Source organism: Perognathus longimembris, chromosome 12, assembly GCF_023159225.1.
Source record: "Perognathus longimembris pacificus isolate PPM17 chromosome 12, ASM2315922v1, whole genome shotgun sequence".
Classification (NCBI taxonomy): domain Eukaryota; kingdom Metazoa; phylum Chordata; class Mammalia; order Rodentia; family Heteromyidae; genus Perognathus; species Perognathus longimembris.
The window spans coordinates 2,247,121-2,274,145 of record NC_063172.1 but is presented as its reverse complement, the minus strand read 5'-3'; the positions used below and the strand labels follow the sequence as shown (position 1 = coordinate 2,274,145).

Genomic DNA, 27,025 nt, shown 5'->3' with positions numbered 1-27,025 from the left:
ACTCATAAGACAGCCCTATATCGCCATGTTCACCATGTCTCTGCAGGAAACTGCTATTATCTGTAGTCTGCAATTCCTAAATTACATATAATGCTAAGATCAATGTGAACCACTTCAGTTTAGACTGCAGAACACCAGATTCATCTGCCTGATACTCACATCTCAACAGTTAATCACCAACTTAAGCACCCTGCATCTCCTGCTCTGTGATTTATGGGCTCACTACAACTATACAATTTAGGTATTATTTTGCATCCTGCTATTAAACATTTTTTTTCAAGGAACTCCACACGTTTTTATGGGGGTATAGTCTCCTTAAAAGTGACATAATCTCTTACTATCATGTGAATTTTCTTTGTGTGTGTGCCAATCCTGGGGCTTGAACTCAGGACCTAGGCACTGCCCCTAAGCTATAGTGTTCAAGGCTAGTGCTCTATCACGTAAGCTACACCTTCTGGCTTTTTTGGTGCTTAATTGGAGGTAAGAGTCTCACAGACTTTCCTGCCCAGATTTCAAACTGTGATCTTCAGATCTCAGTTCCCTGAAGAACTACAATTTACATGCATAAGCCACCAGTGCCCAGCTAGCCATGTGTATTTCAAGATATTCTTAACAGTCTATAAACATTAGCTCTGTCTAATATTCAACAGCATGTTATACTCTATACCTGTCAGTCCCAAACACGACTGGACTTCGAGGTACTGTGTCTTGTTTTTGAGGGAGAGAGAACACCAGAGAAAAATAAACAAAATTTAAGTTGGGCACTAGGGGCTCAGGCCTGTAATCCTAGATACTCAGGAGGCTGAGTACTGAGGATTGCAGTTCAAAATCAGTCCCAAGCAAGAAAGTCCATGAGACTCTAATCTCCAATTAACTACCAAAAAGCTGGAAATGGAGTTGTGGCTCAGAGTGGTACAGTGCTAGCCTTGTGCACAAAAGCTCTTGAGACATCACCCAGGCCCTGAGTTCAAGCCCCAAGACTGGTGCAAAAAAATAAATATATACATATATATATATATTTAAGGTCTGGGAATATGGTCTAGTGGCAAGAGTGCTTGCTTCGTATACATGAAAGCCCTAGGTTCGATTGTTCAGCACCACATATATAGAAAAGGCCAGAAGTGGCACTGTGGCTCAAGTTGGCAGAGTGCTAGCCTTGAGCAAAAAGAAGCCAGGGACAGTGCTCAAGCCCTGAGTTCAAGCCCTAGGACTGGCAAAAATAATAATAATAATAATAATAATATAAAAATAAAGAGAAGAGAATGAGGAACAGATGACTCTGTAAAAAAAGGAAATGCACTTATTACCTGATGTATGTAAATGTAGCCCCTCCATACATCACCTCTATAGTAACAATAAAGTAAATTAATTTAAAAAGAAAAACAAAAAAGTGCTAGCCTTGAGCAAAAAGAAGCCAGGGACAGTGCTCAGACCCTGAGTCCAAGCCCCAGGACTGGCCAAAAAAAAAAAAAAAAGAGTCCTGTGGTTTGGATAAATGGCATTCCTAGTGCAACAAATGTGTGCGATTTTAACAAAGATCAACTCTGCCTCTTTGATGGTCACCCTTTTAATGATCCAATGATAGCTCTAGAATCCTCGTGCGATGGAAAACCAGTTCACATTTGCATACATAATATACTGCTTACAATTTCAGCAGTTGAAAGACTTGGTAGAAAACGTGCCCTTCTCAAAACAACTGGGGGATCTGATTGTATTGTTGTTGTTTGGGGAGATAGGTGTTAGTACTTGGGATTGTCCCCCCTCACCCACAGTCCTGCATATGCTAGGCAAATGTTCTTCCGCTGAGCTACATTCACAGCCTGTGTGTGTGTGTGTGTGTATAATATGTATATAATTTGACACAGGGTCTAGCTAAGTTTCTCAGACTGGTCTTAAACTCTCTCCCTACTGCACTGTTCAGAGCATTGTTCATGCTGGGCAAAGGTTTTTCCAGTGAACTACATCTCTGACCAGACTGACCATAACTCTCAATCTTTCTGCCTCAGCCTCTCAGGTAGCTTAAATACGGGCATGCAACATCACATCCAGTTAAACCAATTGTTTGATAAGTTATATTCCAGGAAGAATGATAAAGCCAAATGAGCTTTATTAATTATTCACTAAGGGAGAAACCTGAAAGCTACCCTAAAAGTGCCCTGGCCTCCTGAGCCCTACCTTCAAAACAATCCCTTCTTTCTATGCTCTCTCTACACTGTGTCCTTAATTAAGGCCTTCATTGTTTGTACAACATAATTACACAATTAAGAGACCACACTATTAAGTCAGACCTCTGAACTTCCTGGGATTTTTGTTTTTTGGGTGTTTTTGTTGTTGTTGCCTTATTAGCTAGGCCATGGCACTTCCCTCCTCCTCAGGTGGATTACTATGACATCTTTTTTTCCTGAGCCTTGTGGCTCTAGTCCAACCACCCTCCTGCTCTATTATACTGCTCCTAACATTCTCAGATGAAAGTTCAAACAAAGCGTAAAGTGCTTTGATCCGGCCTCACATTAACTTCATCTCTTCCTCTACCAAACCCAACTATACTATCTAGACATGACCAAAAGCTTCAGTTCCACAGCACCCAGCCTTCACACCCAATGCTCTGCACATGACCCATGCCCTTTCCCACTTCCCACTGAACTGATTTCCACAAAAGGAGTCACCACATCTGGTTCACAGCCAGTTCCTGTGTGGTTCCTGGGCTAAGACCGTTTCTACATTTTTAAGGGATTTTTGAGGGAGAGGGAAAACAAATGAGAAAGTGTTAAAGGCCTTAGGGAGTCTGCAAAGCATCTGCAGTCCAGTCTTCAACAAAAGAAGCCTGCAGGGCCAAGCTTGACATCACTGGGGGCTTACCTGCAGGTCACTAGAGCACACCGATGTGGCATGTCATACACCCTAAGACTTGCCATTGAGCTGTGCTAGTCTCACCCTTGTGTCTATACCTCCAGGACTTACACTGTACCATAACACAAAACTACATTTTAAAAATGCTGCGCGAATAAACCAGATCATGAACAAACTGATCAAACAAATAGGTGGAAATGATGAAATCTTAAGTAGGTTGATTAAAGACTCAGATGATACATTTGGATACAATTTGTATGCATTTGGATACAACGCGTTACAAAGTAGCCACAAGTGCTACTTCAAAGGCAGAGATTGTAGATAGTACCCTTTTTAGATAAGGCCACTATCTGAGAAGCACAAAAAGTAAGTAACTTGCCAAAGCCACATCACTCAAGCAGAGTGCCAGAAGTGAAACTTAAATCTTCTGCTTCTTAAAGTGCTTATTTTGAAAAAACACACCTGCTTCTCTACACAAACTACAGCAGCCAGACACCTTCAATTACTTATGTCTGAGACTTTTAGGGGAGGTATAAATTTATTTTCAAACATTACTTAACTTTGGTAATTTTCAAGTTAATGTTATTTCTTGGGGAGAAAAAAAAAACATGGGCACTCAAAATACCATTAAGCTAAAAAGACCTTGAAATAACCCAAACTAAACATTCTCTTCCTTTGTTTTGTCTTTTTTTTTTTAACTTAAAACAACACAAAATTAAGCAGCTTAATTAACAAATGCCACTGCAAGGAAGGCAGCTGCCGGCACAGCGTGACCCTCCAAGTCAGCTCGGCTAAGACCTAAACGTGCTGCCTGCCAGTGGAGGGAGGGACTGGAGCAGTTAAGTGGGTAGAAGAGTCCAAGAGCTGATGGTGCACATTAACACCTCAGCTTCGGCCAGGAAATAACCAAAGTGTTTCCACAGAAAGAAAAGAAACACAGGAACTCTATCAACTTAAAAAAAAAACACAAAACAATTAGAACCAGGCCCTGGTGGCTCAAGCCTGTAATCCTAGCTACTCAGGAAGCTGAGATCTGAGGATCCCAGTTCAAAGCCAGCCCCGGCAGGAAAGTTTGTGGACTCTTAATTAACCACCAGAAAACTGGAAGCGGCACTGTGGCTCAAAGTCACAGAACTCAGGGACAGCAGCCAGGCCCGAAATTCGAAGTCAACAACTGATACCTCCTCTCCCCTCCCCTCTCCTCCCCTCCCTTCTCCCCCCCAAAAAACTATTAGTTTAATATTTTACAACCAAGGTACAAAATATGCATGAATGGAATTTAGTTTTTATAAGTCCAAAAGTTCCTGAGTTAAGACAAAGATCTTAGCCAAATTTAAATTCAAAATAGATCTACTTAAGATTATTTTAATTTCAAAGAATACAGAACACATTTTCATCTATATCTGTACGGCATTCATTAGACATATTAGAATAAACCATGGGTTATCAAAGCAGTCAATAAAAATTTAAAATGTCCAAATATTGGATAAACTTACTGAATTAACACTTTAGAAACTAAACATCAAAACTATTTCACCACTTAACCTTTGACAGATTCTCTACATGAAATAAAAAAAACTTATCAAAAGAAGAGCAATAAAGTTGATGGTTATTAAAAATAAAAACTGGGCTCAGGGAATTGCTCAACTAGCAGAGTCCCTGCCTACCAAACTCAAGGCCCTGAATTGTAGAGGAGGAAAGGAGGGAGGAGAGGAAGAGGAGCAGAGGAAGAAGGAAAATACCAGCAGCTCACACTTGTAATGCTAGCTATTCAGTAGGCTGAAACCTGGAGGAATAGGGTTTGAAACCAGCTACAACAGAAAAGACTGTGCAACTAACTCCTCCAATTAACCAGCAAGATGGTGGACTGGTGGCATGGCTCAAGTAGTAATGTGCCAGCCATAAGCAAGCGTTTAAGAAATGTGTAATAACCAAAAACTGTCCTATGCCAGGCAGGCTTAACAAAACACAGTGGCTGGTAAACTCATACTCCTCTGGCACACAAAGGCAGTCCCTGGCTTCTGGCTCACACTGTTGCAGCCCTCCTAGGGAGAGCTCTAGGCATAATGTGGTAAATAAATGCAAGTATATGCTGGGCACTGATGGCCCAGACCTGTAATCCTAGCTACCCAAGAGGCTGAGAGCTGAGGATCTTGGTTCAAAGATAGCCTGGGCAGAAAAGCCTGTGAAACATTTATCTCCAATTAACCAGGAGAAAACCAGAAGTGCATCTGGCTCAAAGTGGTAGAGCCCTATCCTTGAGCAGAAAAGCTCAGGGACGGAGCTCAGGCCCTGAGTTGGAACTGTAGAAAGAAATACAGCAAAGATACATAGAGACCTCATTACTTTGAAAAGTGGAGTTTTTCATGTAAACATTTCTTTTTAATAGGCTAGGCAGGTATCATTTAATTCTCTCAACAGTTTCTAGAACTCTACTATTTGGTACAGTTAACAGAGATGGAAATGCAGATTTGAGCCTTTTAACAAATAACTCATGATCATACCAGCCTGTAGTCTGACCCCAAGGCCATATACCTTTAAGCCACTACATTCTACAACTGCTATTCCATTTCCAATCTATGTGTAAGTCTTAGTACCACGTTACCATCCTACATCCTCACTGATTTGTTTTGTTTCCATTTTTGGCATTTTGACCATACTGGGGTTTGAATTCAGGGCCTCATATTCAGCTTGCATGACTGGCTGGCACTAGTGGCTCACACCTGTAATCCTAGCTACTCAGGGGACTGAGATCTGAGGATCACAGTGCAAAGCTAGTTAGAGCAGGAAAGTCTGAGACTTATCTCCACTAAACTACAAAAAAGAAAAAAGCTAGAAATGGCGCTATGGTTCAAGTGGTAGAATGCTAACCTTGTGCAAAAGAAGATCAAGGACAGCACCTAGGCCATGAGTTCAAGCCCCAGGACCAGCAAACACACACACACACACACATACACACACACACACACACAATTTTAGCTAATTTCAATGTAAATAGCCATGTGTACCCAGTAGCTCTTATATTAGGCAAAAGGTTCAAGGTTAGATTAGTGAATAAGAACAGTTTTTCCTGGTTCTTAACTGTAGACTTAGAATTTTTTTTTTTTTAAGAAAAGTAACCAGAAGCCTGGCACTGGTGGCTCAGCCCTATACTCCTAACTATTCAGGAGGCTGAGATCGGTGGATGGTTTGAAGACAGCTGAGGCAAGAAAGTCTGAGGCTCTTATCTCCAATTATCCTCCAAAAAGCCAGAAGTAGAACTGTGGCTCAAGTGGCAGAGCACTAGCCTTAGCAAAAAAGCTCAAGGACCGTGCCCAGGCCAAGTTCAAATCCCAAGACTAGAACAACAACAAAAGAAAGTAACCAGAAAAAAGACAAGGAAACACTAAGCAAAAATTCAAGGAAAACCATGGAGCTCGAAGAGATGAACAAACACAGAAATTATCTTTATACAAAGGCATTTGCCAATACTACAAATTTTCAACTTTCATTTTTTATACCAGTGCAGAGAAAAGGAAAGGAATCCAAGACTAGGTCCTCCAAAATTTATACTATCATTCCTGAGTCCCTTGGAAGAGTGGTTTCAGGACCTCCTACAGATACCAAAATCTACAGATAGATGCTCAGACCCATTGTATAAAATGGAGTAGCATTTGTCCTTATACATCCTCCCTTACATTTTAAATCACCTCTAGATTTCTCACAATACCTAATGCAATGTAAATACTATATAAATAATAGTTAAGCTGTATTGCTTAAGGAACAGTAACAAGGAAAAAGTCTACAATGTATGGTACTGACACATTTTTTGGTAAGTATTTTTTGCCCACAAGTGGTTGAATCCTTCCAGATTTTACTTGACATTATGCTGAATATATGAATCTATTTTTCACCATCAGAATGGAAGGCCAACTATAACTGGAAACCCTGTTACCTTACTTAACCAGGATCCCCAAAGGTTACACACTGTAGGATAAGAGTAAACCAGCCATCAACTACAGCTCTGGGTGATGATCCAAACAACCTCAAGCCTTGAATTTGGTGATTCCTGACCAGTCAAAGCAAAAAGAAATGTTCCCTAGGACAGTACCATCATTCTACGCCCCAAGAGAGCTACAAATCATTTTGACCCACATCTTATGAACAAAATTTTACTCAAGCTGGATGCCAATGGCTCAGGCTTGTTATCCTCCTAGCTCCTCGAGAGGCTAATATCTGCAGATCATAGTTTGAAACCAGCCCAGGCAGGAAAGTCCATGAGACTCTTATCCAATTAACAAGCAAAAAGCCAGAAGTGGAGCTGTGCCTCAAGTGGTAGAGCACTAGCTTTGAGCAAAAAAAAGCTGAGGGACAGTGCCTAAGCACTGAATTCAAGCCCCACAATGGGCACGCACGCACGTGTACACACACAGACACACACACAGACATACACACACGGCAATTAATACCAAAAATAGAATTAAATTTCATTTTTCCTGCATTAGGCTGCTTCTCAGTAGTCATGAAAACATCTTTGCCAAAATAATGGAAGAGAAAGCAAACAAAAAGGACTGAACCCACCATTAAGCACTGTTTAGAAAAGTAAAATAATAACTTTTCCATGCAGTTTGGTGAGATCCGTAGTTTAGTGTACCTAGAAGAGCCAACCTAACCTTCCTTTCATCACACTGCAGTTCAAGTCCCACAACTTTTCAGTACTTTAACATCCTCCTGTTGTAAGCACTCATAAACTGCCTGGAGTGTAATACTACCAATGTAAATAGGGTCACTTACTTTCCCCCAATTTATGCTTAGTTTTGTGGTTTTTTTTCCCCAGCAATTTATATAAGCAATGCCAAAGACTCCCACAGCAATCTATTGCTAATTGTTTAAGAAAATCTTTGTAGGGGGAAGCAGTAATAAAAATGTTTTTAAAAATCTAGAGCTTTTGAGCAAACATCTATAATTCCAACATTCAGGAGGTAGAGACAGAAAAATCAGGGATGAATGAGATGCAGTGAGATTCTATGTAAAGGGAGGGAGGGAAGTAAAGAGGGATGGGAAAAAGAGAGGGGAGAAAAGGAGGAAGTGGAAAGAAAATCACAGCATTCCAAAAAAACAAAGAACAAAAGTTTATTTAATCTGAGCACTGGTGGCTTACACCTGTAATCTTAGCTACTCAGGAAGTTGAGATCTGAGTATTAATGTTCAAAGCCAGCCCAGACAGTAAAGTCCATGAGACTTATCACTAATTAACCAACAAAAAGCTGGGAGTGGAGCTCTGGCTTAAGTGGTAGAGAAAAAATGTTTCCTCAAATTTTTACCAGGAAAAAAAAATTCACTTCACAAATATAGAAAGAGCAAAACTTTTAATGCTACTGAAATTTAGGAAATTATATAGAGACTGGTCTAACGTGAAAATGTTTCATTTCAAAACTGAAACATTTGCACACTGTATCATACTTATTTTGTCAAAATTACATCATAAAATACAAGGAAATGCTTTCCATAAAATCTTGAGATATCAACACCTTTCTAAATCAAACATTAGCATCTCAATAAAGGACGGGATTTTCTTTCCTTTTTTTTGGGGGGGGGGGGGTGATACTAGAGCTTGAACTCAGAGCCTAACACTTGCTAGTCAAGTGAAATCTACCACTGAGACACACTTCCAGCTTTTTCTTGGACTGGTTATTTTTGAAATAGCGTCTCTCATTTTCCCTAATCCTGTACTTGGGACTATAATCTACCTAGTCCATTGTAGCTGGGATCACCGGCCCACCAGTGCACCCAGCTATTGGTTGAGAAGGGGTCTTATATGGATGTTAGCCTTGAACTTCAATCCATCTAATCTTAGTCTCCCAAGTAGCTAGGATGACAGGCGTTCATGAACCACCAGCTCTCACCTTCAAAATTATTTTTGTTTTTTGCCAGTCCTGGGGCTTGGACTCAGGGCCTGAGCACTGTCCCTGGCTTCTTTTTTGCTCAAGGCTAGCACTCTACCACCTGAGCCACAGTGCCACTTCCGGCTTTTTCTGTTTATGTGGTGCTGAGGAATACAACCCAGGGATTCGTGCATGCAAGGCAAACAGTCTATAACCAAGCCACATCCCCAGCCCTCAAAGTTATTTTTATGCCACTGAACTGTGCACTTAAAATAATTTTTAGAATATTTAAACTTATTTTTACTATAAAATATAAAATTATTTTTTCTGGATCAATCAACATTTTTAAGAGACTCACATGGGGAGGTGGGGGAAAAATAAGGGAGGAGGTAACAAGTTGGATAAGAAATGTACTCAGTGCCTTAGGTATGAAACTGTAACCTCTGGACATCACTTTAACAATAAATAAGTGGGGGAAAAATTTTGCTTTAACAATACAACTACCTTCTTTTTTCCAACTTTGTAGAGAAAAAACCCAATGACTAGCTCAAGAACTTGGTAAGCACTAGGGCTAAGTGGAAAGAATTAAACTGTGTAATTTCCAACAACTGGATAAGCTTTGCAGAAACTACCTGAGTTACAGACATAGAAATGGTCCTCACTGCTGTCTCCTGACTTTTCATTTTCCCACACTTCAGCCCTGCAGCTGTGGAACTTCTACACTTCTTACTCATTCTTCCCTGGGATTTCAGCCTTCAGAAAGGCTGTCAGTCCTGTCAATTCTAAGAGTATGTCCCAGAATTCCTAGCAGAGGAAACTGTAAAGGCTCTAAATCAACGGAGACCTTGCTACCATCACCTTTGAATGGTGTGTACTACATACAATAAAGGTTAACATGACTGTAAGTTCCTTTCAAGCATAAACCATCTTTGCCTGCCTGCATTCATACTATGCTGGATTATGACAGTGACCCGGAAGAAATTCTTTTAAAAGAAAATGTAATTTTTGATTCTAATGGTCGTTTAGGAAGCAATGTAAAATACAGTGTTGGGGGTGTGAAGGATTACTGTAGGTTCTATTAGATTGCCCCACCAAGGACAGTCACAAATATAAAACAAGCATACCCATAAAGACACAGGAACACAAAAGTCCTGAAAATCTTCCTGTTTGAACTGGGGGTTGGGGGGGGAGCCCTAGGTTCCACTACCCCCAAAAAGTTTTCTGCTTAAACGCCACAGGGTTTTATTTTTAAGTTAACCTATGAATAGTACAATGGGTGAAAATATTATCTATACTGTACCTCCACAAAAATAAACCAAATACTAATTTACAGAGATGTCTTGCAAGCACCACATCCACGTATTTCGTCCCAGGTTTTGCTCGCAGGTTTTATACGAAGAAGCCAGGGTGGATCCCAGTCCTCCACTGTCTTTCCAAGAGACTACTACTCCATGACCCTTTACAACTGAAATACTAAGGTTATTTCACTTCACACACACACACACACACACACACAAATGGCCTATTATTATGACAACCATCTGCACGCTCAAAAAGGATCCCAGCTCCTGTCAAGTCGGAGACGCACATCCCCAAACTCTCAGAACTGCCTTCGGCTTGAGTGTGTTATTCCCAATCAGTTTCCATAATTACTACAATATTACCATTCTCTCGGTCTCCCGGCCAAAACCCAGCTGCAGCCTAACTACCCAAGAATGCGACACTGTTGAGCTGGCTTTCAGAAAATACGAGAAATGCATGTGTGTGTATGTATGTGTATATATCTATAAACTTTACCCTTGGTGCATTTCTTTACCCTATCCTGCAAAAAAAAAAACCACCAAAAAGCCCAGGGGCGGGCACACGCCGGGCACCCTTCTCCTCCTCAGCAAGGGGTGCTGCGACGAGAGGAGCGCGGCCGAGCGCGGCCCGCAGCCCCGGCCCTCGGGGCGCGGCGGAGTTGGGTGGGGGCGGAGGCCGGAGGAAACTTGGGCGGCGCGGGGACTCCGGGACGCGGGCGGCCGCGAAGGAGAGCCCGGGGCTCGGGGCTCGAGGCCGGGGCCGGGGCGCGGGCGTCCCCGCGCGGCTTTCCCGCTTCCTCCCCTTTTGTTTTTCCAGGCTCCCGGTCCGCTCCGGCGGAGGCCGGCTCGGGCTCCCCGGGACCCGCGGGCTCCCCGCGCTCGGACCCCCCCCCCCCCCGCCGCCCCGGCCCGCCGCCCCCACGCGCTCCGGGCCTCCCCGGACGGCCCCCTCCCCACCCCCCCCCCACCCCGGAGAACGCCCGCCGCCGGCCTCGCGTCCTGGGCTGGCCGCCTTCCCGGCGCCCCCCCCGGCCCAGCCGGCGCCCCCCGCCCAGCCTCCCCGCGCTCCCGGCCCCGCGGGCCGCCTCGCGTCCCCGGGCTCCTCACACCCGCCCGAGCCCCGGCCTTCCCGCTCTCCGAGGGCGGACGGGCGGGGCCGGCGCCGCCGCCGCCGCTCCCCGCGGCGGGTCCGGCCCCGCTCCCCGCTCTCCCCTCCGCCCTCCGGCCGCGGCCCTCCCCGCTCCACAGGGGCCGCCCGGCCGGCGCCCCGCACTCACCGGGCCGCTGCTGGGCGCTCCGAGCGGAGGCGAGCGAGCGGGCGGCGGCGGGGCGGGGCGGCGCCGGCGGCCACGCTCCCTCCCTCCCACGCGCACGCCCGGCGCTCGGCGGTCGGGCCGGCGGCGGCGGCGGCGGCGGCAGCGGCGGCGGCGGCGACAGCGGGCTCGCGCCCCCGGGCCGTGCTGAGTCGGCGTGGGTCTGCGCGTGCGCGGCGGCGTGCGCGGTGGCAGGGGCGGTGAGCGCGCGCCCTCGCAGCCGGACGCCAGCCCCGCCCCCGGGGTCCGCGCGTGCGCGCCGACGCCCGAGCAGGCCCAGACGCCGCCGCGCGCCGTCGGTCCGAGCCGGGCGGGCGAGGCGCGGCCGGCCGGCGGCCGCAGACCCTGCGGCCTCCCGTGCCCCGCTCCGGCCCGGGTCTCTCCGGGAGAGCTGCGACTCCCGCCTTTCCCGGGCTGCTCCACCCTCCACCGCCCCCGGGGATGGCCCCCGGGCCCTCTCTGCAGAGGAGGAAACGGAGGCGCCGGGGGTTCTCTTCCCGGCCTCACAACCGGTGCGGGGCTGCGGCAGGATCCGATCTGGGCTCCGGAAGGGCTTTGGGAGCGGACGCCCCCCGGGCCCGAGGCCCGCGCCACCTCGGAGGGGACGCGCGGGGTGGGGCGCCCGGCGGGGCCCGCGCAGGCGGGGTGCGGAGGCGGCGGGGAGCCCGCGGAGGACCGCTCCACACCCCCCGCCGCCGCGCGGCCACTTCCCCGTCTGCGGCGGCGCCCGGAGCCGGGCCTGACCCCGGATCCCTGCCCCGGGCCCCCGGCCTCGAGTGGAGGAGCGGCACGTGCCGCACGGCCGCGCTGCCCCGCGCTGCTCGTTGCGTTTCGCTGCGTTTAAGATCGTGTGTGCGGGGATTGTGTCTCGGCCCCGGGGACCTCGCGCTTGCCGTGTCCCCCGCCGGGAACTCCGGCTCCTTCACTTCGTGGGGCCTCCTCACCGATGTGTAACGGGAAAGACAACTCCCCTGCCGCCCTCCCCACCCCCTCCCTCTGCCCCGTTGTCCTCCAAAGCTCCTGTTGTGCAGCCCGGTCCAACACTGTGTTCTTGTTTTCCTCCTGATTGTCCCCTCCACCAAAAGGCATCCCCAGCACACAATAAATATTTGTGGAGTGAGTGAATGAAGCTTTGGGTGATGTGGAGTGAGAGATTATTATGAAAAGTAGAAGAAGAGTTGCAGAGATGGGGGAAGGGAGGCACAAAAGGGATAGTAAGCAAGGTTATCTTGGGGGAAGAAATCCTAGTGTGCTCGACTAAAAGGGGCCACCAGTTCTTTAATGCGTGTCCCAACAAGGAGGTGGTCTCTGGTTAGTCAGACTCCCCCTCCCCCCCCCACACACACACAAGAGAATCAACTTGAAGGAGGAAATTTTCAGAAGTTCTGGTCCATGGTGGGCTGGCTCTGTTTCCTGGCTATGGTGAGCAGAAAGAACATATCCTTGCAGAGTAAAGTTGATCAACACATCGTGGCCAGGAAAGAGAGGGACTGAAGACAAACTTCATCTCTCCCCAGTGATCTGCCTCCTGCAAACTCTCCATCAGAACTCTCCATCGCTTCACTTCGGAATCATGCCTTCAGATGACAAATCCAGGTTGGCACAGTGGTCCCCACGTGTAATCTCAGCTACTTGGAAGGAGGAGATCAAGAAGATAAGGCTCGGGCTGGGGATATAGCCTAGTGGCAAGAGTGCCTGCCTCGGATACACGAGGCCCTAGGTTCGATTCCCCAGCACCACATATACAGAAAACGGCCAGAAGCGGCGCTGTGGCTCAAGTGGCAGAGTGCTAGCCTTGAGCGGGAAGAAGCCAGGGACAGTGCTCAGGCCCTGAGTCCAAGGCCCAGGACTGGCCAAAAAAAAAAAAAAAAGAAGATAAGGCTCAAGCCCAGCCCAGGCCAAAAAAAAAAAAAAGTTAGCAAGGTCCCCATCTTAACTCATCAAGCCCCTTCAGGTAGGAGGAGTGAGATCCAATAGCAGCCTTGAGCAAAAAGCCAGGCTCTATCTAATAAAAACAACTAAAGGGGCTGGGGATATAGCCTAGTGGCAAGAGTGCCTGCCTCGGATACACGAGGCCCTAGGTTCGATTCCCCAGCACCACATATACAGAAAATGGCCAGAAGCGGCGCTGTGGCTCAAGTGGCAGAGTGCTAGCCTTGAGCGGGAAGAAGCCAGGGACAGTGCTCAGGCCCTGAGTCCAAGGCCCAGGACTGGCCAAAAAAAAAACAAAAAAAAAAAAAAACAACTAAAGCACAAAGGACAGAGCATGGCTCTGGTGGTTCAAGCCCTGCTACTACCAAACACAATTATAGGTCCATCGTAGACTAGGTCCATTGGTTAGATCTGGACCCTCCTGATCCAGTTGTCTCTCAATAATTGAATCTACCATCTTGGAGTAGAGCTTTCAACACAGGAGCCTTTGAGGAACAGTTCATATTCAAATTGTAACACACACACACACACACACACACACCTTGAATCTGATCTCACAACTACACTGATTTGACCAATAGAGTCCATAACAAGTGACATTAAAAATTAAGCCCAGGGGCTGGGGATATGGCCTAATGGCAAGAGTGCCTGCCTCATATGCCCTGGGTTCGATTCCCCAGCACCACATATACAGAAAATGGCCAGAAGTGGCACTGTGGCTCAAGTGGCAGAGTGCTAGCCTTGAGCAAAAAAAGAAGCCAGGGACAGTGCTCAGGCCCTGAGTCCAAGCCCCAGGACTGGCCAAAAATAAAAAAAAATTAAAAAAAATTAAGCCCAGGCCTCCAGGGTCTGGGCAATTTCCCTTCTCACTCTGTCAGAGGTGCCTCAGCTAGCCTTAGCCAGGCCACCTAGGCCAAAACAGAGACATTCTACACAAGCTACTAACTGCCCAGGCATATGAGTGAAGCGGCCCTAAGACACACCTGGCCCAGCTGGTGGTTAGCCAATTTCAGCCACGTGCAGCCAAGAGGGGCCAGTGAAGAGCTGCCCAGTTGAATCCAGCCCAAACCACCAACCTCAGAATTGTGAGCAAATGTACATTGTATTAAACCTTTGAGCCTTGAGGTAACTTGTTATACAAGAGATAATTGAGCAGGTGTTAGCTCAGGGAACTGAGAACTGAAGGATCTCAGTTCAAAGCCAGCCTAGAAGCTGGGTGCTGATGGCTCACATCTGCAATCCTAGCTACGGAGGAGAGCTCCGAGGATCGCAGTTCAAAGCCAGCCTGGGTAGGAAAGCCTGTGAGACTCTTATCTCCCATTAACTACCAAAAGCCAGAAGTGGAGCTGTATCTCAAGTAGCAGAGTGGCAACCTCCAGCAAAAGAGCTCAAGCCAAAGCCAGGCCATAAGTTTAAGCCTCAGTACTTCCCCCCCACACACACACCTGCCACACGCACACACAAAGGTTGCATCCATCCAAATGTAGAACCTATGCTCAAGCAAAACAGAGGGGCATTTGGCTGCCTCCATTCCTGCACTGTCTGGTAGGCCCCTGCTCTGGGAAGCTCTGAGATGGGGCATCCGGAATGCTGACAGAGCAGGTATGTGGTGTGGGTGTGTGTGCCCTTGAACTCAGGCCTTGGACTATGTCCCTGAGCTTTTTGGCTCAAGGGTAGCATTCTATCCCTCTACTTCCAGCTTCTTGGTGGTTAATGGGAGGTAAGAGTCTCATGGACTTTCCTGCCCAAGTTGGCTTGGAATTGCCATCCTTAGAGCTCAGCCTCCTGAGTAGCTAGGATTACAGACACGAGCCACTGGCCCGCCGCAAGACAAAATTTTTACTAGCTTCCAAACATCTCTGTCAAATAAATTGCAAACTTCTAAAACTTGTTTTTTAGTGGTACTGGGGGATTTGAATTCAGGGCCTGGTACTTGACTTGCTAAGTGTTAGGTTTTTAAAGTAGGTAGCCGGTAAAGGAGAACGCCACGCGGTATTCAGGAAGGAGAGAAAAGTTTATTACCAAACTGCTGGCCTGTGGCCAAGATGATCCATGGCCGGAGAGAAGGGAGAGAGAGAGCAACCCCCACCCAGCCCTGCTTTATTTAGGGCAGGGGCAAGGGGTGTGGCCAGGTGGATTAGGAGGTGACCTCAGGGAAAGGGGAGGTAACTGCCTCCAGGTCTGCTGGTTACCCAGGTAACTGGGTGGAGACTTAATGAGGTGGGGGCATCTACATGGAGCCCTCAGGGAGAGGACCTAACACTAAGCAGGTGCTTTACCAGCTGAGCCATACACAAATCTACACAAAATGTTTTTATTTTATTTGTTTTTAAGTTATAATTAAATACTATTCAAAAAAATTTCTTGCCAGTCCTGAGCCTTGGACTTGGGCCTGAGCACTGCTCCTGGCTTCTTTTTGCTCAAGGCTAGCACTCTGCCACTTGAGCCATAGCACCACTTCTGGCTATTTTCTATATATGTGGTGCTGAGGAATCGAACCCAGGGCTTCATGTATGCGAGGCGAGCACTCTCGCCACTAGGCCACAGTCCCAGCCCCACTACTCAAAAAAATTTTTTTAAGTATTTACATCATACTATTTGTTATTTCTCCAGGTGACAATATAAAGAGCTGTTGTCCTTCTTCGTTATCACCATTACAAGTGATGTATACAATTACTGAACACAAACGTTTGTGCAAATTTCCACAAAGAGGGTTGTTAAATATTGGGAAACACTCTTGGATCATGTGCCAAGGGAGATAAATGAGGTAGAGGTAATTGCACAGCTCTGAGTATGCTGGAAATCATTAGACTGTACACTTTTGCCAAAAAGAAGGCAGGGGCACAGTCTCCACAGGGAGCTTCAGGCGAGCTGGCTGGCACGGGTCTGGCGAGGACTCTCCTCTCCCTCCAGGATTTCATAGCTGTCCCCGCCCCGGACAGCACGCCCCGCCCCTCCAGACTCCACGCTCTGCCCTCCAGGCAGCTTCCTGAGCACAAGAGCCTAGCCTGCCCTTTCCAGCTGCCTCAGCCCGGGTCTCCCGGGTTGAACTGCCAGCCTTCCCTTCCAACCCTGCTCTGGGGATGGGGAGAAGGTGTCTGCCCAACCAGGACAAGAACTACCAGGCACCTAAAGAGCGGAAGCCTGCCTTGCGCCTCCTTCTGGAAACAGAGCCCCCTTTTCTTTTTTTTTTTTTTTTTTGGCCAGTCCTGGGGCTTGGACTCAGGGCCTGAGCACTGTCCCTGGCTTCTTCCCGCTCAAGGCTAGCACTCTGCCACTTGAGCCACAGCGCCGCTTCTGGCCGTTTTCTGTATATGTGGTGCTGGGGAATCGAACCTAGGGCCTCGTGTATCCGAGGCAGGCACTCTTGCCACTAGGCCATATCCCCAGCCCCAGAGCCCCCTTTTCCCTGCCCCTATTTCCGGGATGCTGGAGAAGGAGCACTGTGGTCCTATGCCGTCAACATGCCTGTGACCTAGACACCCACCTTGATCACCTGGCTGGCCACTTGCTTGTCTGCATCTCTGCTGTCCTCTTACTATCCCCTCTGCCAAACTCAGCCTTTGGGGAAGTGGAGTAGAGAGCCGTACTCCCACCATGAGGGCCGTGGACGTCGTTGGACATTCTTTAGCAGGACTGGCTTGTCTCTTCTCCCCATTTGTTAAGTTCAACCATTTATAGCTGGTTGAACTTTGGAATCGTCTTTTTTTTTTCTCCCCTGTGGCAGATGGGTTTTGTTCTTAGGGCTAGCTTGCTCAACTGGCACTCCACCGCTTAGGCCATGCCTCCAGCCAGGATTTTTACTGGTTATTTTAGAGTCAGCGCCCAACAGACTTTTCTGCCCAGGCTAGCTTCAATTGCAGTCCTCAAGGTCGCCACCTCCTGCGTAGCTAAGATTATAGGTGTGAGTCACCAGCGCCCAAGCGCTTCTTTATTTTTGCTGTGGGTAATAACCTATTGCGACTTTATTCACTTATTCACTTGAGGGGGAACCATGGTACTGCGCGGTGCCTTCAAGTCTCTGCCGTCCTGTCATCCTCACACTCATGGCTGGCAGGCATCAAGCGCAGCTCTGCCTTATGGAAGGAAATGAGCCGTAGTGATAGATGGACACGGAAGAGCCAGGTAGGCAGGAAGACTGCGGGAAGAGATGGATGGCCCTGCTTATAGAAGCTGAAATCACTCCCACGTCTGTGCCACTCATCCCTCTTCCAAACCGCACGCGCTGAGCGAAACACCAGGTTGCTGCCGTCTGGAGGTGAATAGGCAAACAGGTAATGGCGACACAGAGCTTTCCTCGATAGCCTGCTATGGAAGTGACGTTGGTATCGGGTCTCAAAGCCGACAAGGCTGGGGAAGGGCACCCTAGCTGAGGCACCCAGCACGGGCAGAGGTTCCAGCTTGTGAGATGACAGGTCCCCCGGGGTGGCAGCTGGGTCTTTAAAAAGGCAGACAAGCGGGCTCTTTGCTGGTTAATTGGAGCTAAGTATCTCTCAGATTTGTCTGCCTGAGCTGGCCTTGAATCACGATCCTCAGATCTCAGATCTTTCCTGAGTAGCTAGTACTACAGGCATTACTGCGCCCAGCTATAGCTGTGTGTGTGTGTGTGTGTGTGTGTGTGTGTGTGTGTGTGTGTGTGTTAGATAGCTGGTTTGTGAGTTCATACTGCTTCAACCTCACATTCTAGTTAGATCGTATTAGGATCTCACAGAAAATTGAGGCACGGAGACGGTACGACCCTGTCCATGGCCAGCCTTTTACTTCCAGACGTGGGGCCTCTTGTAGAGCTGGTGTGTGCCTGGCTCTTTCTAACCTGAAGTAACCCAGAGACGAGCCATGGTGGCATCTGGCGTGCTGTCACTTTGAATCACCGTGGGTCTCCATACCTCTGCATCTTCTGAAATGTCCTTTATTCTTCAGCTTGAGCTGCTTTTCTCCTTGTCTTCTCCAGCTTTACGCTGCTGCACTGAACTGTGACAGTGACAAAGCCCTTTTTGGACATGTTGCCAGCCAAGGCCATTATCCACCTGATAAGCAGTGCCTGTGTCGGATAACCCACCCACAGGCTGCAGCTGCAGTGGGGCTGGGCGGGAGCCCAGGCTGGGAGCTGCAGGTGAATTACAGGGATGAGGTCCCCTCCCTCAACACCAGCACTCTGCAGGTGGCAGCTCCTGTTTTTTTGTTTTGTTTTGTTTTCGCCAGTCCTGGGGCTTGGACTCAGGGCCTGAGCACTGTCCCTGGCTTTTTTTTGCTCAAGGCTAGCACTCTGCCACTTGAGCCACAGTGCCACTTCTGGCGGTTTTTTTCTGTATATGTGGTGCTGGGGAATCGAACCCAGGACTTCATGTATAGGAGGCAAGCACTCTAGCCACTAGGCCATATCCCCAGCCCCGGCAGCTCCTGTTCTTCCAGCAGCTTTGCCAACCGTGTTGCTGACCAGTATGGCATGAAGGCAGGGTCAGGGACGCATGCAGCAGCCAGCAAATTGGCACCATGGTTACGTGCACGCCTAAGTCCTGGGCAGAATCCAGCCAAGTCCAGGAATTTCCTCGGGCTGGATTCGGTGTCTGCCCAGCTTTCTACACTGTGACCTGGAATAAGGAGAAAGGCCCTTGGCTTGTATCCCTCTGTTCTGCCTCTGGGCTCTCAATTCAAGTTTCATTTAGCAGCTGGCGTGGGTGCCAGGACCCTTCGGAGTCTAGACACCCCCCCACACCCCAGATCTCAGCTCCCCACCTGCCTGCCACCCTCTGGCTTTTCCCCTGCTCCAGTTTCTCATGCCGCAGCAAAGGCCCTGCCTCCATCTCCAGGTCTAGACGTCCTCTTCTCCATGTTTCCCAACTTAGCTCAGGGGTCTCTTCCTCCAGGGAGCCCTCAGCTCAGGTTTCCTGGTTGAGACAACGCTCTGACCGCTGCTCATAAAGTGCTCTGGGTAGCTCTGTGTTCCCTTGATCCTCCTGCCCCTCCCCCTCCACCACCACCACCACCCCTACCCCCACCCCCGCTGGGGCAGTGCTGAAGGCTGCCACTGTTTGTCTCTATGCTGCTCGCACCAGGCATGAGAAGCCTAATGATGCCCACTGTCCTGAAAACAGAATGCTCTGTGCAGGGCCCTGAGTTTTCCTCATAATCACATGAAGTGGGAAACTGAGGCACAACCAGATAAATGATTGATTTGTGACCTCTAGCGAATTAGCCCAGAGGCTTGTGGGGGAGTCACAAGATGTCCAGTGGGGAGCGGGAATCGTCTAAGCCTGAATGAAGGTTTAACTACTCATTTCATCCCATAGTTGTGTGTGTGTGTGTGTGTGTGTGTGTGTGTGTGTGTGTGTGTGTGTGTGTTGGTGCTCATTGACCCTTTGAGTCTGTTTTTGTGTTTGTGTGTGTTTGCTGGTTCTGGGGCTTGAACTCGGAGTCTAGGTGCCATCCTTGAGCTTTTTGGCTCAAGGCTAGCACTCTGCCACTTGCGCCGCAGCACCACTTCTGGCTTTTTTGATAGTTACTTGGAGATAAGAGTCTCACTTTCCTGCCCAGCGTTGCTTCAAACCAAAATCCTTACACCTCAGTGTCCTGAGAAGCTAGGATTACAGATGTGAGCCAAAGGCACCTGGCGTTTTGGATTTCTTGACTCACCTAAACCATAAACTCTCTGAGATGATAAAGGAAGGGCTTGGGTTGTTAGGAGAGGTGGCGAACTACACCAGAAGAGCAGATAGGCTTCCTTTGGGGCACACCTGCCTGGTGGGAGACGCCACATTTGCTGGCTGGGTGGAGGACTACCCAAGTGTCAGTGGCCATCTCTAGCCAAAATAGACGTCTGTGCTATGCACTCTGTCTGGCATGCCCAGGAGAAGGCCTGGGACTCTGAATGTTCTATAAATGGCCTTTGTGGGTATGTAAAGAGCCTCATTTCTAAATCCTCCATCCAGAGCCACTCAAACTAGGGACGAAGGAACCCCGGGGCTCACCATACTGGTAATTACCACCTCCACTTAGAAAAACCAGGTGACTCAGCTGGGTGGAAATGCTTCCTGGGCCTCAGGGACAGGAAAAGAGCTGGACTCTCACCAGCCCGGCTGTGGCAGCCATTCTCCAGCTCCCTGTGGCAAATGCAGGTGAATTTTCTTCCCTCCCAGGCGAGGGCAGAGTGGTGCCCATCCATCATGACTCGAGGCTCCCCAGTCACCTGGCTTTCTGCCCTGTTGACTGTGGACTCGCAGAAGGGTGACAGGCAGTCAGCTGTGCCCGCTGGCAGCTCTCCAAGGGCGAGGATGAAGCTTTACTGCTCACGAAAAATCCCCAAGCCAGCTGCGGGTGCTCCATAAATAAATGGTTTTGCCCTTTTTAGAACAATGCTTAGGAAAACCCCCGCCTCTGGCAGGCTGACTTGCAACATCAGAAGCACTTCAGTCAGAGGCTGCCTCCCTGACACACGCGCGCCTCCCGGGACGGAGCAGATGAGATCTTGTGCAGGTTACCAAGGCCCCGCGTCAGACTGAGAGAAGAAGCAGGCCTGGCCTGCACACCTGTGGCCAGGGCATTCGTGACCCAAGGTGCTGCCCTAGGCCAGGGGCTGCAGGGCCGAGGGAAGCGTTTGTGGTAAGCCAGCACCTGGGCGCTCACCACATCCCTTCAGTGCAAATGCTGCCCCCCCCCAACATGTGTGGGTGTGTGGTCCTCAGAGGACTGGCCCCGTGCCCAGGGGAGGGGTGTCCTCCAGATAAGCTCAGGGTTGCCATAAAGCGTGGGCAGGTAGGGGGTGCACTGCCATGGATGCCATCTTGTTTGTGTCATCCATGAGAATCCTGACACACAGTCCCTGCTGCATGTAGCCGCCTGCTTCCAAACAATAAGTGATCACCGAGCACCTACTGTAATACACAGGGTGCTGGGCCAAGTACTGCAGAAAGGCAGAGAAGCAGGAATCACATAGGTCTGGGCTGTGGGGGAGAGGTGAGCGGTGGCCAGCCCTGCTGCTCCCAGCCTTCCTGTGACTTGGAGGAGGGGTGGGCCACCGCTGCCCCCCACATCCCTGTGTTCCAGAGCTGGTTTCTCTCACTGGACCAGAAGAACCTTTGCTGCCTCCTCTCCTGCCACCTGCCCTTCTGCGTGCTGCTGCGTGGCATGGCATGTGCCCTCCCACATTTCCTGGCAAGCGGGGGCAGGGAGGGATTGAACAGCATTTTCTCCTATCTTTCTGGTACTTGCCGCAGAACAGGGAGTACCGGTGGTCTCCGAGGGGTAGGCTCTACAGCCTGGGATGGCTGTCCCTCCTGCTGGCTTAGGAGCTGGAGCGCTACCCCTCCAGGATACCTCAATTGCATCGGGACAAAGCCATCTTCTCCGCCAGGGCTAAGGGCAATACTTGCGGTCTGCCGTCAGCTTCTGCTTTCTTGTCCACAACCACAGCTGACCCGCCCTTTGTGCCAGGGAAGCCATAGCGTAGGTGCAGAGACAGATCACACACACACACACACACACACACACACACACACACACACTCACCCGCTCCCTGCTGCACTACTTTGACCAGTCACCTGACTTGCAGGGGGCCAGTCGTCCTGTCAGAAAGAATGAGCGATGCCTCCTTGTAAGTCCCCTGTGGGTCTGGAGCAATGGGACACAGGCAAGGTCCCCAGAAGATGGCCATGGCGCTGAGTTCCCTCTGTTCTTCCCTCCTTCCCGCTCCACCTCCCACCCCCTCCCCTCACTAGTCTTGGCGTAGATTGGGGGGGGGGGGCATTACAGGACTTCGAAATGCCCTGGGGCAGGGATAAGTCTAATTCTTACTGGGTAGATGATCGTGCCTGAGTCAATGCTTGTCAGATCCAGCCTGAGCGGCGGCTTGGCTGAGCGTGGGGTCTGTGGCATCTCTCTCACTCGGTCCAGGACTCAGGAGGGGAAGAGGAAAGGGACATTTACTTAGGCAATACGTGGACAGTGCTTCTGTGTGCCACACACGACTAGTCCGGACTCGTCGCATCCTCCTAACCGTCCTGGGAGATGGACTCAGGTGACCCAGCTCCTAGACCTGCGGCGGCCGGGTTCCCAGATCCGTCCATGTGCTCTGGATCGTCTCTCTCACCCTCTACGCTCCCGGACCTGTAAACTGCATTCGTCTCCTGTTCCTATTTTAAGACAAAGCATAGGCTGAGAGGAAACAGATAAGGAGGCTGAGCTTCTGGAGCCGAGCCTCCCTTCGGTGCAGACCTGGGCGCCTGGGAGCAGAAAGCCGGGGAGGCCAGTGGGAGGCGAGGAGACGGCTGCAGTCCGCCTTCTGGATACAGAAATTACTAACTGGACATGGAAATATTCAAGCCGCCGTGAACACATTTAATAAACACATGGAAACCCACCGCGAGAGAAGACGGGGAGCGTGCTTGAGGCGGGCCGCGAGCAGCCACGGACCTGAAGGAAAGCACCTCACAGACATCTTAGCCACACACGCGCGGGCGTGGCAGGCAGCTATCCAGAAAGCGCTGGCTCATTTTCCCCTGGAATAACGAATGCAAACTTAAGTGAGCTGGGTACCTAGGGCCAGGAGAAAAATAGCAGGAACAGTGGTCCAGCCAGGAAGGAAGCTGTGGCTGTGGCACAGAAAGGGGGCAGGGACTACACTGGGCCAGCACGGTGCTGAGCCCCAGAGCCTGGGGTGTGGTCCAGTTTTGCCGCCCTGAACCTCTGAGCCAGGCCTCTGGGTGGTAGAGGCCCTGCTGGCCCGCGGTGGCTCTCCATGAGCCTGGCCATTTTCCAGGCCACAGCTCTAGGTGTGCAGAAGGGGGAGGGGGAGGGACTCTGATGAGCTCTGTCAGCCCGGAGCCCTGGAGTGTTTCCGTCAAGCCTCAGGCATCCCGGTTACTTCCTCAGAGCCAGGTTGGCCTAAGGAAATAAATGCCGGCTGCCCAGAATGTTGCTGGACGAGCTCTCCGAGGCCACTGTGACCTTCTGTGCCGGACCTGGCCACCACCGCCACGCTGACCGGATGGGCAGGGCACAGCGGCAGGAAGCAGGCCACCAGGCTGGGCAGAGTGTGTCTGGTTGTAGGGCTGGACTCCTGGGGGGTGACTGAGACAGTCACACTGCTTGCCTTGTCTGCTCAGAAGGGGGCCCACGTTGTTATTTTTAATGTAGTGTGTGAAGTTATTTCTTTTTCCTTTTGTTTTTCTTTCCTATGGTTCATCCCCTGTTGTCACTGTTTTTGATTTTGGTACCCTAGGTATTGTATATATGTTTATATGAGTCAGGGAATGGGAAATGCCAAAATGGTGAGACAAAGGACAAAGGGCAAACCAGTGCAACCACGACCGCGGTACGCACAAGACAGTGTGTTGGGAATTAACTGTGCAACTTGGGAGGGAGGGCTGGGGAGAGGGAAAGTGGGAGAAAAATGAGGGAGGGAGGGGATAACAAGTTTGAAAAGAAATGTACTCACTACCTTACATATGTAACTGAAACCCCTCTGTGCATCACCTTAGCAATAAATTTAAATGAAAGGTAAATAAGTGGGCCCAAAGACAGGCTGACCACTCAGCAGGCGCCATCTTGAAATTCTTAACAATTTCATCTTCCAGTCTGTGTTTCGTAAGAGAAGTCCACAGTGGAACCCCATCTCAACCCTTCCCTGTCTCTCCGCCTTGGAGTGTCCATAGCTGTGTTGGGCCTTACTCCTCCTCCCCTCGCCGTGATGGGGCAAGGGCCAGCCCCCCACTGTGTGGGGCGAGGCATGGTGGCGGCTGTTCCCAGCCTTGGCTGGCAGCAGGATGCCACCCTTCCAGCTCAGGTCCCAACTATGTCTGGTAGTTGCCCTCCACTGTGGGCTGGAGTGAGTGATCGATGGGAAGGAGAGACAAGACCCACACCCAGCCGGAGCACCACATTTGCACTCTGCTAGAATGAACCAAGACACTTCCTTACAGTGTGTGTGCATTGTGTTGCGTAAGAGGCTCACGGAGTGGCCTCTATGGAAGGCAGGAGACAGACGCTCCATTTCCTCTAGGAAATGTTTTCTCCCCAGGATGGTCTAAGCAGGAGGAGCCCAGAGCTTCTCCAGGCTGTTTCTCATGGAGGGAGGGTGGTGAACGAATGATTGACACCGTTAACAGTCGATGGATCCATAGAAGCATCGGTAGCTAGTTTAGAAATGCAACCAAAGATGTATCAATGTAGAAGCCACAGCCCCTGCCTTGAAGAAGTCAATCTCCTGGTAAAGGGAGGATCTCGCTGGTGCTAATAGATGGGTTTCCAGCTGCCGCTGTAACATCATCACAGAGCTAGCGTTTTGAAGTGATGCAAGCTTATTAGGGTACAGTCTGGAGAGCAGAAATCCAACCTGCGTCTCACGGGCTGAAGTGGAGTTGTCGCTAGGGCTCTGTTTCTTTTGGAGGCTCTGGGAGAATCTGCTGCCTGCATTTCCAGCTTTAGCAGCCGCCTCTGCCTCTCGTCCCTGACTGAGGGTGCTTCTTCCAGCTCCAGAATTCATCATTCTCACTTCCTTGATTGTGAACCTTCTGCCTCCCTTTAAAAAAATTTAATCATTATTACTAAGGTATTGTACAGAAAGACGACCATTTCATAAGTCAGATAGTGAGTACATTTCCCCCCTTCTTTCTCCCAGTTTCTGCCTCCCTCTTATTTTATTTATTTTTATTTATTTATTTATGTTGGTGATGAGCCTTGAACTCAAGGCCTGGACACTGTCCCCTGAGCTCTTTTGGTCAAGGCTAATATTCTACCACTTTGAGCCAAAGCTCCACTTGCAGTTTTTGAGTGGTTGATTGGAGATAAAAGTCTCACAGGGACTTTTACGCCTGGACTGGCTTCAAACTGCGGTCCTCAGATCTCAGCCTCCTGAGTAGCCAGGATTACAGGCGTGAGCCGCTGGCGCTTGGCTCTGCCTCCTTCTTAAAGGATATTTATTTGGGGCTTGAACTCAGGGTCTGGGCACTCGCCCCTAGGTTTTTTGCTCAAGGTTGGTGCTCTGCCACTTGAGCCACATTTCCACTTCTGGCTTTTTTTTTTTAGTAGTTCAATGGGGATAAAAGTCTCATGGACTTTCCTGCCTGGGCTGGCTTCAAATCACAATCCACATATCTGAGTCTTCTGAATAGCTAAAATCACAGGCCCGAGTTACTGGCATGCAGCTTCTTATAGGCTCCTTTAGATTAGATTGGGCCCACTACATAAGCCAGGTCATCACCCCATCCCGAGGTCTTTTTCTGTCAGTCACGGGGCTTGAACTCAGAGCTTCTGTGCTTCCATGACTTTTTAGCTCAAGACTAAGCGCTCCATCTCATGATCTTTAATCACATCTGCAAAGTCCCTTTGGCTATTTGAAGTCACAGATAAGGGTCTAGGTACAAGGGGAAAGACATCTTTGAGGAGCCATGACTCTCTGCTCACAGAAATGACATCAATGTCAGAGTGTCATGGTACACAGGGCAGCAGGACAAAAGGAGTTGGTGGCTCCAGGAAGGGACACTTGACTGTGGGCCTGGCAGGCCCCATGGAGAGGTGGCATCTGAGCCGAGATGACAGCACCTGAGCAAAGACATGGAGGCTGACCAGGTGCCAACTGCACGTGCTCATCAGGTTGCCTACACATTCCTCCCTTCTTGAAGGACTCTGTCTTGGGTGCTCGTTCCCAGAGCAGGTTTGCCTCATGGAAGCCCCAGCTGCTGATGAAAGCAGGGTGGGGAAGGGGAGGGCCTCCCCTTTGGGAACCAGCCCATAGGTCAGCCAGGACTTCCTGATTGCACCTGAGAAGCTTCTCGATCCAGCCCAGCTGATCTGCCTCAGGAATGTGGGCTGAGAGAGATGGAAAGAATCCTGGGATTGGTGGTGGAATCCAGAGCTAAAAGGACAGCCAGAATGCAAGCCGGGGGGCGGGGGGTGGGGGGCGGCGGATGCAGAGGATGCAGTTGTCCTGAGGAAGTGGGAGGCACAGGACACCCGGGCTGCACAAGCCACACTCCGTGCCAGCTGAGGGCAGCGGCAGGAGGAGGGAGGAGACGCTGGGGAGAGGAGACCCTGAGCTCCTCCCCTGCCCCGGGGGGGGGGGGGTGGACAAAGCAGCCCCGGACGTCCAGGCCCGAGGCTCCACCCGGGTGTTCCTGGCGTTGCTGTGAGCTTCCTGGCTGCCTCCTGGTTCTGGCAATCCAGGAAACCCAATAAGCAGACCCCTAAAGGGAAGCCCGAGGGGGGGGGGTGTCCCAGAAGGAGGGCAAGGCACACACAGGCAGGGACCTCCCCACCACCCCTTCCAGCTCTGTTCCCTCAGATAAGCATGGGGTCCCACCCCTGACCCCCACCTTGTGCACGCCGGTGCTTCTCTCTCTTCATCCCTGTGAACTGTGAGGCCCTCACCCCCCCACCCCCCCACCCCCCCCCCCCACCCCACCGGCTCAGCAAGCTGACTCAGCGTACTCCAAACGAAGCCGAGGTGCGCTGGTCAGCCCCGAGCCAGGTCAGATCTAGGGATCAAAGCAATGCAGGCATCGATCCAACGTTGCTATGCTGACCGCGTGCCGGCGACGGAGCTAGCTGTGGACACACAAGAATATTCCATGCGCTCCACTAGGGAAGACGTGGGCCGTATGGCGTTGGAAAGCGCGGTAACGCGGCCTCGTGGGACCACAGCGTCTGTGGGGGGCCTGGGAGGTCGGGAAAGGCCGCTCTGAAAAGAAGGCTGACGGGGAGCCGGCCAGGTAAGACTCCGAGGAAGGCTGGTCGATGCGCATTCAATTACTTATTAGAGACACGGTGTTCA

General features: G+C 50.2%; 1 protein-coding gene and 1 long non-coding RNA gene across 2 annotated transcripts in view; one reads left to right on the top strand and one right to left on the bottom strand.

Annotated features, from left to right (window-relative positions):
- The window catches only part of Ptk2 (protein tyrosine kinase 2), a 201,261-nt gene extending 189,948 nt beyond the window's left edge, over nt 1–11,313 (bottom strand). Inside the window, exon 1 of the mRNA XM_048358854.1 lies at nt 11,293–11,313. The gene's annotated coding sequence lies outside the window, so the exon portion shown is untranslated. The remainder of the gene's footprint in view (nt 1–11,292) is intronic.
- Nucleotides 1,473–17,883, top strand: LOC125360765. The gene is made up of 3 exons (XR_007212802.1): nt 1,473–1,822; nt 7,194–7,203; nt 17,853–17,883. It is a non-coding gene; the product is annotated as an uncharacterized LOC125360765 (long non-coding RNA).
- Nucleotides 17,884–27,025: the final 9,142 nt, after the last annotated feature.